This window comes from Pinus tabuliformis, chromosome 2_1, assembly GCF_031772625.1.
Source record: "Pinus tabuliformis cultivar Carrire ecotype Pingquan chromosome 2_1, CPIR1, whole genome shotgun sequence".
NCBI classification, from domain to species: Eukaryota; Viridiplantae; Streptophyta; class Pinopsida; order Pinales; family Pinaceae; genus Pinus; species Pinus tabuliformis.
Genome location: NC_142299.1, coordinates 50,334,342 through 50,349,938, shown reverse-complemented (window position 1 = coordinate 50,349,938; position 15,597 = coordinate 50,334,342). Strand labels below are relative to the sequence as shown.

General features: G+C 34.7%; 1 non-coding gene across 1 annotated transcript; it reads right to left on the bottom strand.

Annotated features, from left to right (window-relative positions):
* Window positions 1-3,787: 3,787 nt before the first annotated feature.
* On the bottom strand, window positions 3,788-3,883 carry TRNAY-GUA (transfer RNA tyrosine (anticodon GUA)). The gene is made up of 2 exons: window positions 3,847-3,883; window positions 3,788-3,823 (listed from the first exon to the last, which is right to left on the bottom strand). It is a non-coding gene; the product is annotated as a tRNA-Tyr (tRNA).
* Window positions 3,884-15,597: the final 11,714 nt, after the last annotated feature.

Sequence of the window (15,597 nt, the reverse complement as noted above, 5' to 3'; positions counted from 1 at the left end):
TGTCAATGTGCCTATGTTTATATGTTTTGAGGTTGGAGTGCCTATGTGATTTTCAACTGGGGATCCTATGTGCTAAAAGTCCAAAGATCTTAGCTTTGTAAATATGTAATCACATGCATATTAATAAAATACACCATTGTTACAAACCAAGTCAGGCAAGAGAGTATGGGTGCTAGGACTCCATGAGTGGAAAAGGGGATAGGGATAAGTTATTGAGGGATTAAGCTTATGGGGCTAAGCCACTATTAAAATATGTGTAAAATCAAAAGTGATATGTTTTTATCCCAAGTCCATAAAGTGACTTCCTGAATTTCCACTTGTCAAAAAGGGCACATGAACATAAAAGTAGGAATTTTAGTATTATTCCATTCATTCTTATCATTCCATTCCACAAGGGAACTTGGTTAGTTATTGAACTTCCTAGTGTAAGAACAGGGGTATGACCTTGTGATTTTGTTCCCCTATTAATCCTAAGTAGATTTGAGCATGGGGATAGGTTTCCCTAGTGTGATGCTTGTAAGGTACCTAGAGACTCCTAAAGGTACTTGGAACTATTGGAAGCCACAAGGATTTGAGACATCCATGACCAATGTGAGCTGGGAACCCTCAAAGGGTAGTGCCATGACCTAATGGACTGTATATGTAGAGAACGGGGTACACTACCTTGGGTTGTGTAGGTTGATGGGGGATGATAGGTTGTTGGTTGGAGGTTGCAAGATTCAAGTATATTATCTTGTAATTGGGTTGGTGCAATGATGAACCATAGTTGTCTTACATAGCCTTTTTCCTCAGTGAACCCTTAGGCCTAGCTTAAGGGTGACCCACTATTGATAGATTATGAGTAGCATGGCCTATGGTTGGGTGGAAAGTCTGAGGTCTACAGCCAATTAATATCCTCAAAGATAAGTGCTATGTTGTATTTATCTATTCTTTGTTATGATCATTTGTAAACTACATGTTGTTTATAAATTATATTTGTTTCTACATGTTTAATTATACTACAAAAGTTAAGTCTACAATGCACTACATAATAATGTGCATTAAACATGTAAAACATAACAAAAGTATGGTATCAAATTATATGTACCAGAATCAAGGAAAAAAAATTGAGGTTAGGTTATAGAGATAGTAATAAGCCCCAGTGGGTGATTAGGGGTGTTTCAAGACACATACCAATCCAACAAGCCACCAAATGGGACATCCATGTGAAACAATAACACATGAGAAAGGACCTGAAATTTCCTAACCAAAAGAAGAAGAAAAAAGGCCCAAATCATGTTAGATCTAAACAAAGCAGGAAAATAAATAGTCTCCCCTATAAACATTGCAAAACAATCCTCCAAATCCATTATCCCACCTATAAAAGAACCTTAGTCACTTCACAATTGATTAGACTACTTCAACATTAAACCACATGTATGTGAGGGTATTATGGGAATAATGCTCCTTGAATGCCAAATTCCAAGGTTTACGCTTCCTTACCATTTGAAACTCCATTTGGCTTTCATACAGAGTGTCTTAATACCTATGATTATGGAAATTAAGGCATGGGTAAAGATAAAACCCATTTTTTGTTCTTAGGACTGCACACTCCAAGCGAGAGGGCCATGTTAACCAAATGATCCATCTATTTTTTAAGCTCTCTTAGGATATGGTAATATTCGATAATTTCAAACATGTAAGCTTCATTTTGTATTCACCTAACAATTCTTGTGATTTTTCTATCACTCAAGGAGAAGAGTCTATCCATCAATTTGATAATTATCATCAAATCCCAAATAATAATTAGGTCTTTGATATGACTTGTATTGAGAAGCTTCAACCCCTAGAAAATAATCAATGTGTCCACCTAGTTATTTGACACTCTACCCAAGGTCCATTCAAAGGTAATTTTTTGTTTTCACTTGGGATCAAGAATGATCCCCTCTTTGAATCCAACAACCCTAGATTGATTTTTGAAGCACCATCAAATAGAAATAGATTTTTCCCTTAGAATGTTGCTAAATCCTAGCCTCCTCTTCTCCTAATTGAATTTTCCAATTCACTCCTTGAACGAGTTTAGGAATGAATTTCTTTGATTAAGGCATGGATCTTGTTAAAAAATGCCTATTCCATCCCTCTCTTCTTGTTTCGAAATCCCTATATTGTGACCTTTGATCCCTTTGATTTGAAATGCTTCAACCAACAATCCTTGATAGTTCTTAGTAGCAATTTCGGAAGTTATTAATTTGTTTAAAGATAGCCTTATTTCTTGCAAACCAAATCCCCTAGCATATAAACTTTTGTGTTACAAGACACGCTCTTTTTTAGCTTGGTTTGTTCAAGAAGGTTCCAATATAAAAATATGCCACAGTGTAAACATATATTTCCAAGATTTAGGCAAGACCATCTTGTGGGAAATTTCTTCAAAGGAAACATTATACCTACACTGAGATAGGACATTTTAAAAACAAATGCCTATGTGATTCAACGACATTGTGCAAAGATATATATATATATATATATATATATATATATATATATATATATATATATATTTCTAAGTGGGCCCACCCGAAGGGCCTTACACTAGCCTGCCCAAACTGCAAGGCCTAACCCTCATGGACCCAAGGAGAATTGAACCCATGCCTCATGACAAAGGGCCAGAGACTTGGCATGGGTGGCTTCAACCAACTGGGCTACCCATCATGGCTACATTGTGCACATAATTTATCCCAATGGCCTAACAATTCCCCTTTGAAGAGTCTCAATTGTTTCCCATCTAGCAAAAGGTATTAACCATATGTAAGGCATCCCCACTTCTAGTTTGTTTCCAAATTCGTGAACTATAGAATAAAGGAAAATGAGGCAATAGGCAATTGTACCTAATTTTAGTTGAATATCCAAAGTCTGTGGATCCCTTTCCCCTTTCATCAAAATCAAATTGATCCATTGGAGTGCATCCCCAAAGATTTGAGAAAGATATATACAAGGATGGGGTGAGACGGGAAGGAGGATAAAGTCACTTCCAACCCACCCATCAATCTTTATTCAGTTTGTCCCAAATATGTAAGTAAAACAAAGTTTTAATCCCTAGCCCCTCCATTCAATCCTTTAATCCTAAGAGCTCTTGCTTTGATCCCATTGGGAGTTTTTCCAAAATGTTGTTCACCCATATTTTAGTTAGTTTATTGTTCTCAAGGATCCAAGTTAGTTGTGATTGCATTAATGGATCCATAGCCTTATAAAGTTTTCAAATATAAAAACATTTCCCTCCACCCAAAGGGGAGTCTAGACATTATTTCCTAATATGACATAAATACTTCTTGAGCGATGTTTTCTTCCACCACTCTAATTGGCTAGTGGTGAGACACCAAAAAAATCTGTATTCCCATTGTCATTTTCATTAGTGAAGGAACTTTGATTCTCAAAAACCCATTTTCTTTTGGAAATCTGAAAGCATTCCAATTAACTAAGTAAAAATTATTGGTATTTATTTTTCCCTTTTGCCACAAGCATTGTAAAAGATGGAAAGAGCTAACAGAATGGACTTGATAAGGACCTCCCTCCCTACAAGAACTAACAATTGTGAACCCTATTGCTATAATTTTTTTTTTTTATCCTACCAATGATTACTTTCTAGGTATCAAAAGTTGGGTTGCTTAAAGAAATTGGCATCCAGAAATATTTAAAAAATGTCCATGATGCGAAACAAGAGAAATTCTAAAATTACACAATTTCAAAGTGAAGAATATGTTTCCAGAAAATACAAACAGGCAGGAAGAACTGCAAAATTTAAAACTGGATTTCCGACCTGCCGGATTCGAACCAGCGACCTAAGGATGACAACCAGGATTTGATATCCCACTACAGTCCTCCGCTCTACCAACTGAGCTAAGGTCGGGTTGTGTCACAGACATTCCAAATAATATTTATTATTTATATTCTTCAATAACTCCTAATATCACCCATCCTTTAGAGTCACTTCAAACAAAAGCTGGACAACTGTTATCCTCTCACCTTTATCAATGTAATAGTTCAGTTTCATTTTAAGCAGATATAAGAGGGGCTCTTACACTTCAATAGCGGATGTGTGATTGTATGATAAAGTTTTATTTAAAAATTTTAGTATTTCAGATTAATGTTTTTTTTTGGTTTTATTTTGTTAAATAATTGGATAGCATGTTATTTTTTGCTTTCAAACATTGATATAATTATTTTATAAATGTTACAAAAGGGTGTTTTGTTTTTGTTTGTTAAATAATTGGATAGCATATCATTTTAATGTTTTTGTTTTCAAATATCGATATAATTATTTCATAAATGTTACAAAAGAGCTACTTACAACATGTCTTGAGAGACTAATTCTTAACTTCGAAATATCATCACTTATTATTACACCAGATATAATTATTTCATAGATGTTACAAATGAATTAGTTATGACATATCTTAATTTATAACTTTGAAATATCCACTGTCAATGTTACACCAAATACAATACAACTATTTCATAAATATCACAATGAGACCAATTTCAACATGTCTCTCGATACTTGAACCCATTGTTCACCAAACCACTCAAGGTAAGATCCTTTGACAATTTCATGCTAATGTTAAAAAAAAATGATACCTTTTAAGAAATAAAAAGACTTAATTTTAAAATATTATTTAAAATTACTTTTAATTGATTAAAAGTTTCTAGTTTAACTAGATTAACCACCCCAAATTCAAAGACATTTGAACATTATCAAAAAATAGACCTTCACCTTCATATTTAAATTTTAACATTGTATCAATAAAAACTAGATTACTGTCCTAAGCCATTGTAGGCATTTTGCTATTTTCACTCTCATTAGGTTTGAATTGTCTTTGAACATCATCTAGAAATAGACCTTCACCTTCTTATTTAAATTTTAAAATTGTATCAATAAAAACTCCTAAGGCACTGTAGGCATTTTGCTATTTTCACTGCCATTAGGTTTGAATTATTATTGAGAGAAAGTGAAATAACCATTTATAAAGAAATACTAATCTCTCAATAATTTGGTTAATCAATATTTATATAATTTATTAAACATTATCAAAAGGCATTGGGAAAGTGTTTTTTTAGTTATATAATTGAGTTTTGAGATTGTACCAATAGAGATTAAAATTCAAAGTATTATAGGGATTTTGATACTTTCACTTTCACATATGCTTGATATGTTATTGAGAAAATGAAATGACTATTAAAAAAGTACAAATCTATTTTTTATTAACTATATATATATTTATGAACAATTAATAATTAATATTTCCTCCATAATTTGGTTGATTAAAATTTATGTAATCTATTAAACATTACAATTTCATTATTAGTTAATGGTGAATAGTTGTACCAAGTCTAAGTTAGCTAGATTTTTTTTTATGAAAAGTGAAGGATGAAGAGAAATAAATCAATACTACAATCTTATTGTTAGTTGATTATGAGCATTGTTGTACAATATTATTGTAGCTGATCATAAAAGTTGGTGTTGGGTTTCAGTTAGTAAATGTTTTCTTGATAAAAATTAAGGTTATTAGAGATAAGAGAAATTTGTGATGCATATTTTAAACTCCAAATATCAAGAATTATTTTGAATTTTCCAAGGTTTAGATTAGGTGGGTTTTGTAATTATGTTCAAACTATATAAATCTTTGCTTTCATTAGTGAAGAGATGACGAGCCTATTGTGGAGCACATGTGTGGATTCTACATGGAGAAGGAGATGCATCTTGTTCAATAACATTGGTCATGTTAAATTTTCTACTTATTGTTTAATGCATGGGTAGTTTGATGCTTAGTTGTGAAGAGATGACGAGCCTATTGTGGAGCACATGTGTGGATTCTATTTGGAGAAAGAGACGCATCTTGTTCAATAACATTGGTCATGTTAAATTTTTCCACCTATTATTTAATGTATTGGTAGTTTGATGCTTAGTTGTGAGGAAGATTTGTTGTTAAAAAACTCTCACTAATTGTATGATTAGTTATGTAGAAAAAGATGTATGTTGTTCAATAATATTGGTCATGTTATTTTTTTTTATTGATTGTTAAATACATTGACAATTTGAGACTTAGTTGTGAAAGAAATTTGTTGTGAAAAAAGTTATTACTAATTAAATAATTAGTTATGTAGAGGGTCTTAAAATGTAGTATACATAAACATTCACTCACTTAAAAATTATTTTTATAAATTTTTAAATAATAAATGTGACGATTAGTATTAATTTAGCAAATACAAAATATATATAAATATATATATATATATATATATATAAATCACATTATTAAAATTTCCAAAACAATATATAAATAAAAGCAAATGGCATATATATAATATTTACAAAAATATAAATTAAATAATTAATATAAATATTATATTTTTTGCACTTTAAAAAATTATCCTTTATCTTTATTCTTTTCCCTTTTATTTTTTTAATTTCATAACACCTAACAAAAAAATGTCACATAACCAACTCTAAGTCAAAAGAAAAGAAATCAAGATTCTGTAAAGAAACTAATCCTTGCAATATATTTTCATTTCACTTTTATGTGTGAGTAAATAATAAATGCAATCAATTATAAAAAGAATATTTATGTATATTTCAAAATTGATAAATAGCTTTCGTGGTTTGAAAGATACGGGTTGTCAATTTTGAAATTAAGGAATAAAATACATATACAACTTAGGTTTTGGGAATAAAATACATTGGCATCTTTGATTTCTTATTGCTTCCTCTTTGGTTGATAAAATAAATAGTTCAGATTCTTTATATTTATAGTTTGGAAAGTTTCAATCACTATCATTTAATTTTCTTTGGCAATATTTCAATTTCAAAAAAACTTTAAGTTGTCCTTTCTAAGAGGGCTAGAGATTTGGTTGTCTAGTATGCCTTGTCATTATAATGATGAATTACTTTATGAAAATTAGGGATGCCTGTGATAAATATTTTTATTCAGTTTAATATTATAAATATTTTTTTTATATCTATTTTAGAATTTTGAGTTATTTTTATAATAGTTAGTATAGTTAGCAGAAAGACTTTGTTGAAAACTAGGTTAATGTTCTTTAAACTATTTATGTCTCATTTGTTGTTTGAATTTTTTTTACTTTATATTTTAAAAGTTTATAATTTATTTGTCATTGAATTTAATGATATTAGAAATATTTATATGTTGGGTTTTTATAGGTTAAAGAATCACAACTCATTTTCTTTCATTAACTTTATTTAAGTTGTGATATACACATTTTTTGTGTAATGCTGTTAAACATATCAATTTTCTCTTCCTTTCATTCCTTTGAATTCCTTAAATTTCATTAACCGCCTTAAGTCTTGATATACACATTTTATGTGTAGCGGTGTTAAACATATCCATTTTCTCTTCCTTTCATTCCTTTAAATTCCTTAAATGAAATTTAGAGGTGTTTTAAAAGTAGTGAGAGTTTGCTTGCTAGCTATCACTTTGCTAAAGCAAGTTTTTTTGACAAATGTTTATTTTTCACACTAATTAGTTGTGTCCTTTGATCCTTTTTTGATAATTGTTTTGTAGCATGCATTCTAGCTTCATTTTCACATGTGAAAATATTAGTGTATATCTTTCATTAATTTATGATCTAAAAGATTGCCTTTGGAAACCATGGATGTTTTTATGAAATAAATATTTTGTATGGATGATGCAACATATCCAATACTGTCTATGCATTTTGAGGATATGAGGTACTCCTGTAACAAACCAAATCTAAAGTAACTTTTTCTCTATAACCATGTCTAATAATGAAACCATTCAATTATCCATGAGAACCTAATTTATAAATTTCAACCCATGAGTCACATTAACCATAATAATTCAACATAATTCATAGCAACATTCATGAACATCTGTCTAAAAACTGTCACCGACCAACCATAGAAGAGGAAGATTTTACCCAGCCATAGGCTCATTGTTGCGCAAGTTCTCTCTACAACAAAGGCCACCCTCGAGCTAAGGTGATCTGTAAATTGTTTTGGATATTCCACTACATAGTGTGTCACAACAAATCTGATAAAATTATATTTAAAATATGAAATTCTACACTATTGTAATTTTATTTCTTTTCAAATTTCTAGATCTGTAGATTATTGTTAATAGTGTATGCATGTGCATTAAAAATTATGCAGAAAATAGAGAACAATCAAATAAAATCTCTCTCACACACACATATTTGACACAAGATATGACCTGGGAAACCCTTTTAGGAGAAAAACCAAGCTAGAAGGTGAGGTCACCCTGCCCTCTTTCTCTAAATAGAAAATGTATGGGAGTACAAAGAAGTATGGTTTGTGGCATGTGGTTATTATAGTACACATATCCTCTCTGTGTGCTCTATCTCCTAACCCTCCCAATTATTTTTCCTCATCTATAGAACAAATGCACTCAAAAGAATGGAACCCCTTTTTCCTCCTAGTGTCCCGGTTATAACACAGCCCGATAGCCTACCAGTGGTTAGGTTTGATTGCCTCAACCACAGTTACAATATAAAGTCTTCTTCATCATAATCATATGGCTAGCACCTTTTCCATGAATAATGGGGGCTGACGTGGCATCCTCTCGAATTATGTTGGTGAAAATAGGAAGGTCAACTTCTGAGTGGCATAACTTTCACATACAAACTCTGATTGACGTGATTCTTACGTCATTGGAAAGGTCTTTGTGTGTAGAATAGGAAAAGGGGTGTTGCACTAAAGTGGAAAAGTTGTACCCATCAAAAAAATCGTTTGATGCCTCAAAGCGCTCTCAAAATTTTTCAGACCCTAATTTTCCAAATTGGGTCCCACCAGTAAAAAAAGTGTTGGGTGTGTGTTATATTCTTTCCATGACTAGTTGCATGCACGGAGGAGGGGGGTCACAAGAGGGTGATAGCCCCCTTGTTCGTTGCATCAGGCATAGAAGTGGGTCACAAGTGGGGTGGAAGCCCCCCCCTATCAGGGGGTTTATAGGGCGGCGGTAACCCCCCTGCACGAGGTTTGGGGCAGCACCCCAAGAAAAAAAATTATTATATATATGTGGACCCAAGGATGGGGGGCGGACCCAAAGATGGTGGGAGGACCTACCCATAGTTTTTTGCATGGGTTTTTTACATGGTTTTGGGCATGATGGTTTTCTTCCCATGGTATTTTGTAGATCCGGTCAAGGGAACTACGGTTATGTTCTAATCCAGGGTTAATGGATTGGGGTTTATGAATGCTTCGACATGTATATATATGTATTGTAACATTGAAAGGAACATAATTAAAAATCAATCCGATAGTCCCGATTTTGAGATCCAAGGGAAAATATTTGTGTATTTGTTTTATGTTCTCGCCATTGTATATTTTATGTTTTAAGAATTTGTTTGCAGGTAATTGTTGTACATGGTTAAAACCTACAAAATGGTCCTAAGAGATGATTCCTCCAATTTTTCCACTCTTAAAGCATCAATATGGATGAAAAGTAATATAATGATCCAATCCATATCATAATGCTATGAATTTACAAGGAAAATTTCTTATATGGGTATCTCTGGGTCTCTTTTAATAGCCCAATTCTTATCTTCATAGTCAGTGTTTACACTTATAGAAATCTCAATACACAACCCTCTTTCTTATTAACTTGCACAACCCAAGGAATGGGATCCCCTTCTCTGCTCAATAGTCCCTCAGACTATCCCATTTATCATCAAAGCTCCAACACAAGCTAGCTAGGAAATCTCATTGTTGGGATTTCAAGGATTATTACTTGTAGCAAAAATTTCAATGATATTGATTATAATCCATACAACATAATTCTCACATAATCCATGGTTGTATATTTCCATAATTAAATTATGGTATACTCATGGTAGCTCATTAAAGGATAATTTTCCTCGATTCCCCCAACCAAATGATAGTTTGTAAGGGTTATTCAAAGTCTTGATAGTTCAAACTCTTTATCAATTTGAAGCATACCCAAATTGTTTGAGCTTATTTTACAACTAAATGCATGGAAAAAAGGTGTAGCATAAGTTTTCATGGAATGAAAGATGTATGTATCCTTCTGGAAACACACAACCCCTCCTTCAAGCACTAACCCCCAAGGCTTAATTAAACAAATATTAATTGATAATCAAATGACATAAGGTTGCAAGAACTTTGGGTTAAGTCACTTACTAAGGTGATTTTCCCTTAACTTATTAAAGCCCCTTATCTTTCCCCTATTGTGGAGTCATAGCCCCCATCCTTTGTCTCTCTCTTCTACAACCTATAATTTATTTTTAAAATTATCATTAAATGCACAATCCTGAATATTACATCATTCAAATCTTAGTTATTCACCATATACATATATAATTTTGAACTAGGGATGAAAAGTAATGTATTGCATTCCTCTCTCAATAGGTTTTTCACTACCTTGATGTTGAGAAATGAAGCAAGAAATTCTCAATTTGATTTTGCCTTGATTAAATTGAGAAAATTTGAATTTCAACATCAACAGACAGCTTGGATGATGTTAACTTGTGTGGCATGGCTTGTGTCACCCAGTTTACTCAATAAATTTGAGTTGGGAGATTTAGATTTCAGTTTAACATGTGTGATTGCTAATTTGTAGTAATCAAGGTTAGTTGTCTCAGGTTTTTTTCAGTTAAACTAGTTCCAACTTTTAGAGGAACTAGTGGAAGGTCAGATAATTAGTGGGACTTCATTCAAGCTTAGTGATCATCCAGTTAACTAATAAATCATCCCAAAATAGCTAGTGCATGCAGAGAATTTGAATTACTCAGTTGAGGTGGAGATTCTCGAACAGTATAACATTGATTGTAGACTAGTCTTGAGTGTACAGGTGTTGCATACAGTCAAATGATCAGCCTAAGGAATTGTGCAGTTCAATTAGAGGAATTTCATAAATAATAGGGGCTAATTCCTCAAGGTAAAATGCAAGTAAATAGGATCTCAAGCTAAGGAAAAAATTGACTAAGTTTGAGTCAAATAACTTTAGTGAGCAAAGATATAGGTTATGCACTTGTAGGATGTGCTCAGTTGAGCAAAGCAATTGTAATACATCTCTATTCATTTGATTAATGCAAGCAAGCATTAGGGTTTTTGAATAATGAGTCCATACAAGCTGAGTGTATTGAAAGAGTGTGGAATTACATGTTAAAGAGTGTTAATAGAGTAGGCATTAGGGTTTTTAGAAAATTGATTTCCCCATATAAAAATACTATTTTCATGTGTGTGATTTATTATTTCATGTCTAAGATTTTTTTTCTAAATTGTGAATTACTTTCCAAAAAGAAGTAGAGTGGATTTGTGTCTTGTGATTTTGATTAAAATTGCATGAGCAGCTGAAAATATATAGCCTAATTTATACATGGTATCATATTTGGATTCACATTAGATCAGGAAATTCGAATTTGTTTCTCAGAGGTTCGAAATTGAAGACAAGTGTAGCAGGATTTCTTCATAGTTGAGAAGATGGACTTCAATGGACTAACGGTAGAGTATGCCTTAGAAGGCACCTCTAATTTTGTTGCATGGAAGAATCACATGTAGGCGATATTGGATGATAATGGATTGCTAGAATACATCAAGGCAAGTGTTGCAAAACCTCAAGCATATGATGCCCATAACCTTTCTTAGTGGAAGAAATATGTAGCCAAGGCGAGGAGGATAATCTTGGAGGGAGTATAGGATCATATTGTCTCGAATCTCCACGGAAAATAAACTTCATTCGTGATGTGGAAAGCACTGACAAAATTGTTTAAGAATAATAGTGACTACAGGAATTTGGCCTCTCAAGGATAAAATTCGAAGTATCAAGATGCAGAAGTATGACAAGATTTCGTAGTATCTAAGAAATTTTACACAATGTCGTGATGAAGTTGGCGAGGTCAGACTTAATGTCACTAAAGAAGACTTGGTAAGCCTAGCCCTTCTAGACCTTCCCAAGGGTTGGCATAGTTATCAAGATTCGATGAACGAGAGGGAGAAACTACCAAATTGGGAGCGCTTATGGTCTGATTTCGTACAGGAGGAAATAAGGTGAAATACCAAAGATGGGACTTCATCCAAGTGCGAGGGTGAAGAAAAAATTGATTTGGTCGAAAAGGCAAAGAAGGGAAAAGGGAAGGAATCCCAATCCAAACCAGAATCCAATCAAGGGGGTAAGAAGAAAGATTTTTCAAAAATTAAATACTTCCATTGTCATGAATTCGAGCATTATGCCACGAAGTGTCCACACAAGAAGATAAGAAAGAACACGTTAGGAGGAGGAGTAGGTGAAGCCTTGGCTTCATAGCTCGAGCTTGACTTTACCCTCATTGCATGCATGACTAGCACAATGATGGGGAGCATGTGGTACTTGGACTTAGGTACATCATTCCACATGATGGGGAATAGAGACTTTTTCAATGACCTGGAAGAGAAATATTTATAGATGCACATCGATATGGGGGATAACGGAAGGAATAACTCGACCAGGATTGATATAGTCACCTTTCAGATGGAGTCGGCCTCCCCCCTCAGGCTCAAGGATGTCATGTTCGTTTCGGGCCTCAAGAAAAATCTCATCTATGTTGTAGTTTTGGAATACCATAGTTATGATGTGATCTTTAGCAAAGGAAAGGAATTCCTGAGACACATAGCCACAGGACATGTGAAGCAGATCGGGGTTCGTGTGAAGAACCTATAAAAGCTAGATGTGGAGGATTGTGTTCCATTGAGCATAAAGGCGGAGAAGGTGCAGAGTCGCGATGTTGGTGAACTTTGGCATAGAAGACCTAGCCATTTACATCATGGTACTTTGAATATCATGCAGCAGATAACCACAGGCCTCCCTAAAGGAGCACTTGAGCAGTAGGATGTATGCAAATGATGTACTTTAGGGAAGTATACAAAATCCACATTCCATGATCGAGACAACACAGCACATGCAGTCCTTGAAACAATCCACTTTGATGTTTATGGACCTTTCTCGACAGCCTCCACTGCTAGGCATAAATATTTTTTCATTTTTATTTATGACTTCTCACGAAAGTGTTGGATCTTCTTCATGTGGAAGAAGGTTGAGACATTCTCCAAGTTTGTAGAATTAAAGGCACTAGTTAAGAAAGAAACAAACAAGAAGGTGAAGGCCCTTCTCTCCAATATGTCCAAGCCTTTGATGCCACAACATGGTCTTCTCTCTAGAGACCACTAGATTTTCTACTCCACTTTCAGGAACCACAGAACTGTTGCACCCATCAATAACAGTGCTACCTTGCAGCTTGTACAGAGTTCCAATTCGAACTCCCTGCATCAATACGAGTGCTCCCTGAACCATTTTGCAAGTATCCTTCTCAAACACTGCTTTTACACCTACATCATCCAGCTTGCTTACAGAAATCAGATTTCTGGCCAATGCAGGAATATGCAGAACGCCCGGAAGTGTTCTAACCCTTCCACCTTGCAACTTCAACTTTACTTTTCCATGACTAATGATTCTAGCCTTCCTATCATCCCCTAAGAAGACATCACCACCATCGTATTTTTCATACTCACAGAACCACTCTCTATGGGGAGTGAAGTGAAAGGATGCACTTGAGTCAATCAACCATGCCTCATGATCTACATGTGTACTTGAAGAAGCCAAGTACACATCCCCACCTTCATCTGAAGTGGATTTCACCTCTGCAGAAGGAGCATCATCAGATCCCTTTCCTTTATCAGGAGCTTTAGATTTATAGTCCCTTTTGTAGTGCCCTTCCTTTTTGCATTTCCAGCACACCACCTTTACATGTTTTCTTAGAGATTTAGATCTCCCTCTAGATTTAGATCTCCCACTCAATGACTTATTTTTGTTTTTGTTCTGGGACCGTCCTCGTACAGAAAAGGCATCACCATTCTGGCTCTCCATATTTTTCCATCTCATCTCCTCCATCAGCAAGGATGAGACTATTTCATCAAAAAACAAGGCAGTTGCATTGCTACCTATTGCAATAACCAAACTATCCCACGAATCTGGTAGAGAACATAACAAATTGATGCACTTATCTTCATCTGAAATTTTAATATCAATAGATGCTAACTGACTTACCACATTATTATATGTGTTCGGATGCTCTGTCACCGAGTCTCCATATTTCATCCTCAGGTTATACAGCGTTTTCTGCAAGAACATTTTATTCACCAGAGACTTAGATTGGTACAAAGTCCCTAACTTGTCCCACAAAGTCTTCGTCGTAGCTTCCCCTGATACATTTAGCAATACTGAATCTGAGACACACAATCGTATTGTGCTCTTTGCCTTCCGATCCAACTTCTTCCATTCTTCATCGGACACTCCCGTTGGTTTAGTACCCGAATCTATCGTGATCCACTGATCTTTATCCACCAATAGATCCTCCATCTTGAGTTTCCACAACTCAAAACTCTGACCATTAAATTTCTCGATCTCTATCTTTCCACTGCTCACCACCTTCTTTCACCACCAGAATTAATCTCGCAGATCTCCCACTGAACAAGGTCTACCACAGGCCCGAGCGAAACCCCTCAGCAACAAAGGCGTCCCCTTGAAGCCAAAACTTCTCTGATACCAAATGTTGGTTTTAACCCCGTACAGAAATTACCTGCATACGAATTCTAAAACACAGAAAATAAACAATGAGAGAGCATAACACATAAAACACATATACATAGAGATTTTCCCCTGGATCCCAAAACTGGGACTACCAGCTTGATTTTTCATTATGTTCCTTTCAATGTTATAATACATATTTATACATGCCGAAGCATCCAATACCATGGACCGAAAACCATCGCATCCAAAAAACATGTGCGAAAATCATGCACAAAACCATAGGTGGGTCCGCCCATCCTAACATAGGGTCCAAAACCAAAATTTTCTGGGGCGCTGCCCCAGACCCCATAAAGTGGGGTTATGAGTACACCTCAAACCCCTTGTGACCCCCCCCTGCTACACAATCGACGCAACGAATTGGGGCTCTGCCCCACCTTTAACCCCCCTGTTAACTATGTGGGCTGGTCGTGGAAAGAATATAACACAACCCAACATTCTCCCACTTGTTGTTTTCTTTCCACATGGGGCCATAAGAGAGCTTAGTCATTTTTCCAGCCCTGAAACGCCCATTGTCTCTTTACACCAAGAGAACTTCTCAGAGCTCACAGATTTTGTCAATGCATCTGCAATATTCTTCAAAGTTTCCACCTTTACCAGCAACAACTTTTTGTCCTTTATCATATCCCTCACAAAGTGATACTGAACATCAATGTGCTTTGTCTTTAAATGATATGCGAGGTTCTTTTCCAAGAAAATTGCACTTTGGTTGTCACAGTCTATCCTTATATCTCCCTATACTAACCCAATACATGAACACAATCTCTGCAACCAAACTGCTTCCTTGCTTGCATGAGTGGCTGCCATGTATTCTGCCTCTGTAGTTGATAGTTCCACTATAGATTGTTTCTTACTCATCCAACTAACTGCACCTCCAAATAGGTTAAACACATACCCACTTGTAGATCTTCTCTGATCCATATCTCCAGCCCAATCTGCATCAACAAAGCCACGAATATCCAACATTTTGTCCAATCCTGATCTTCCT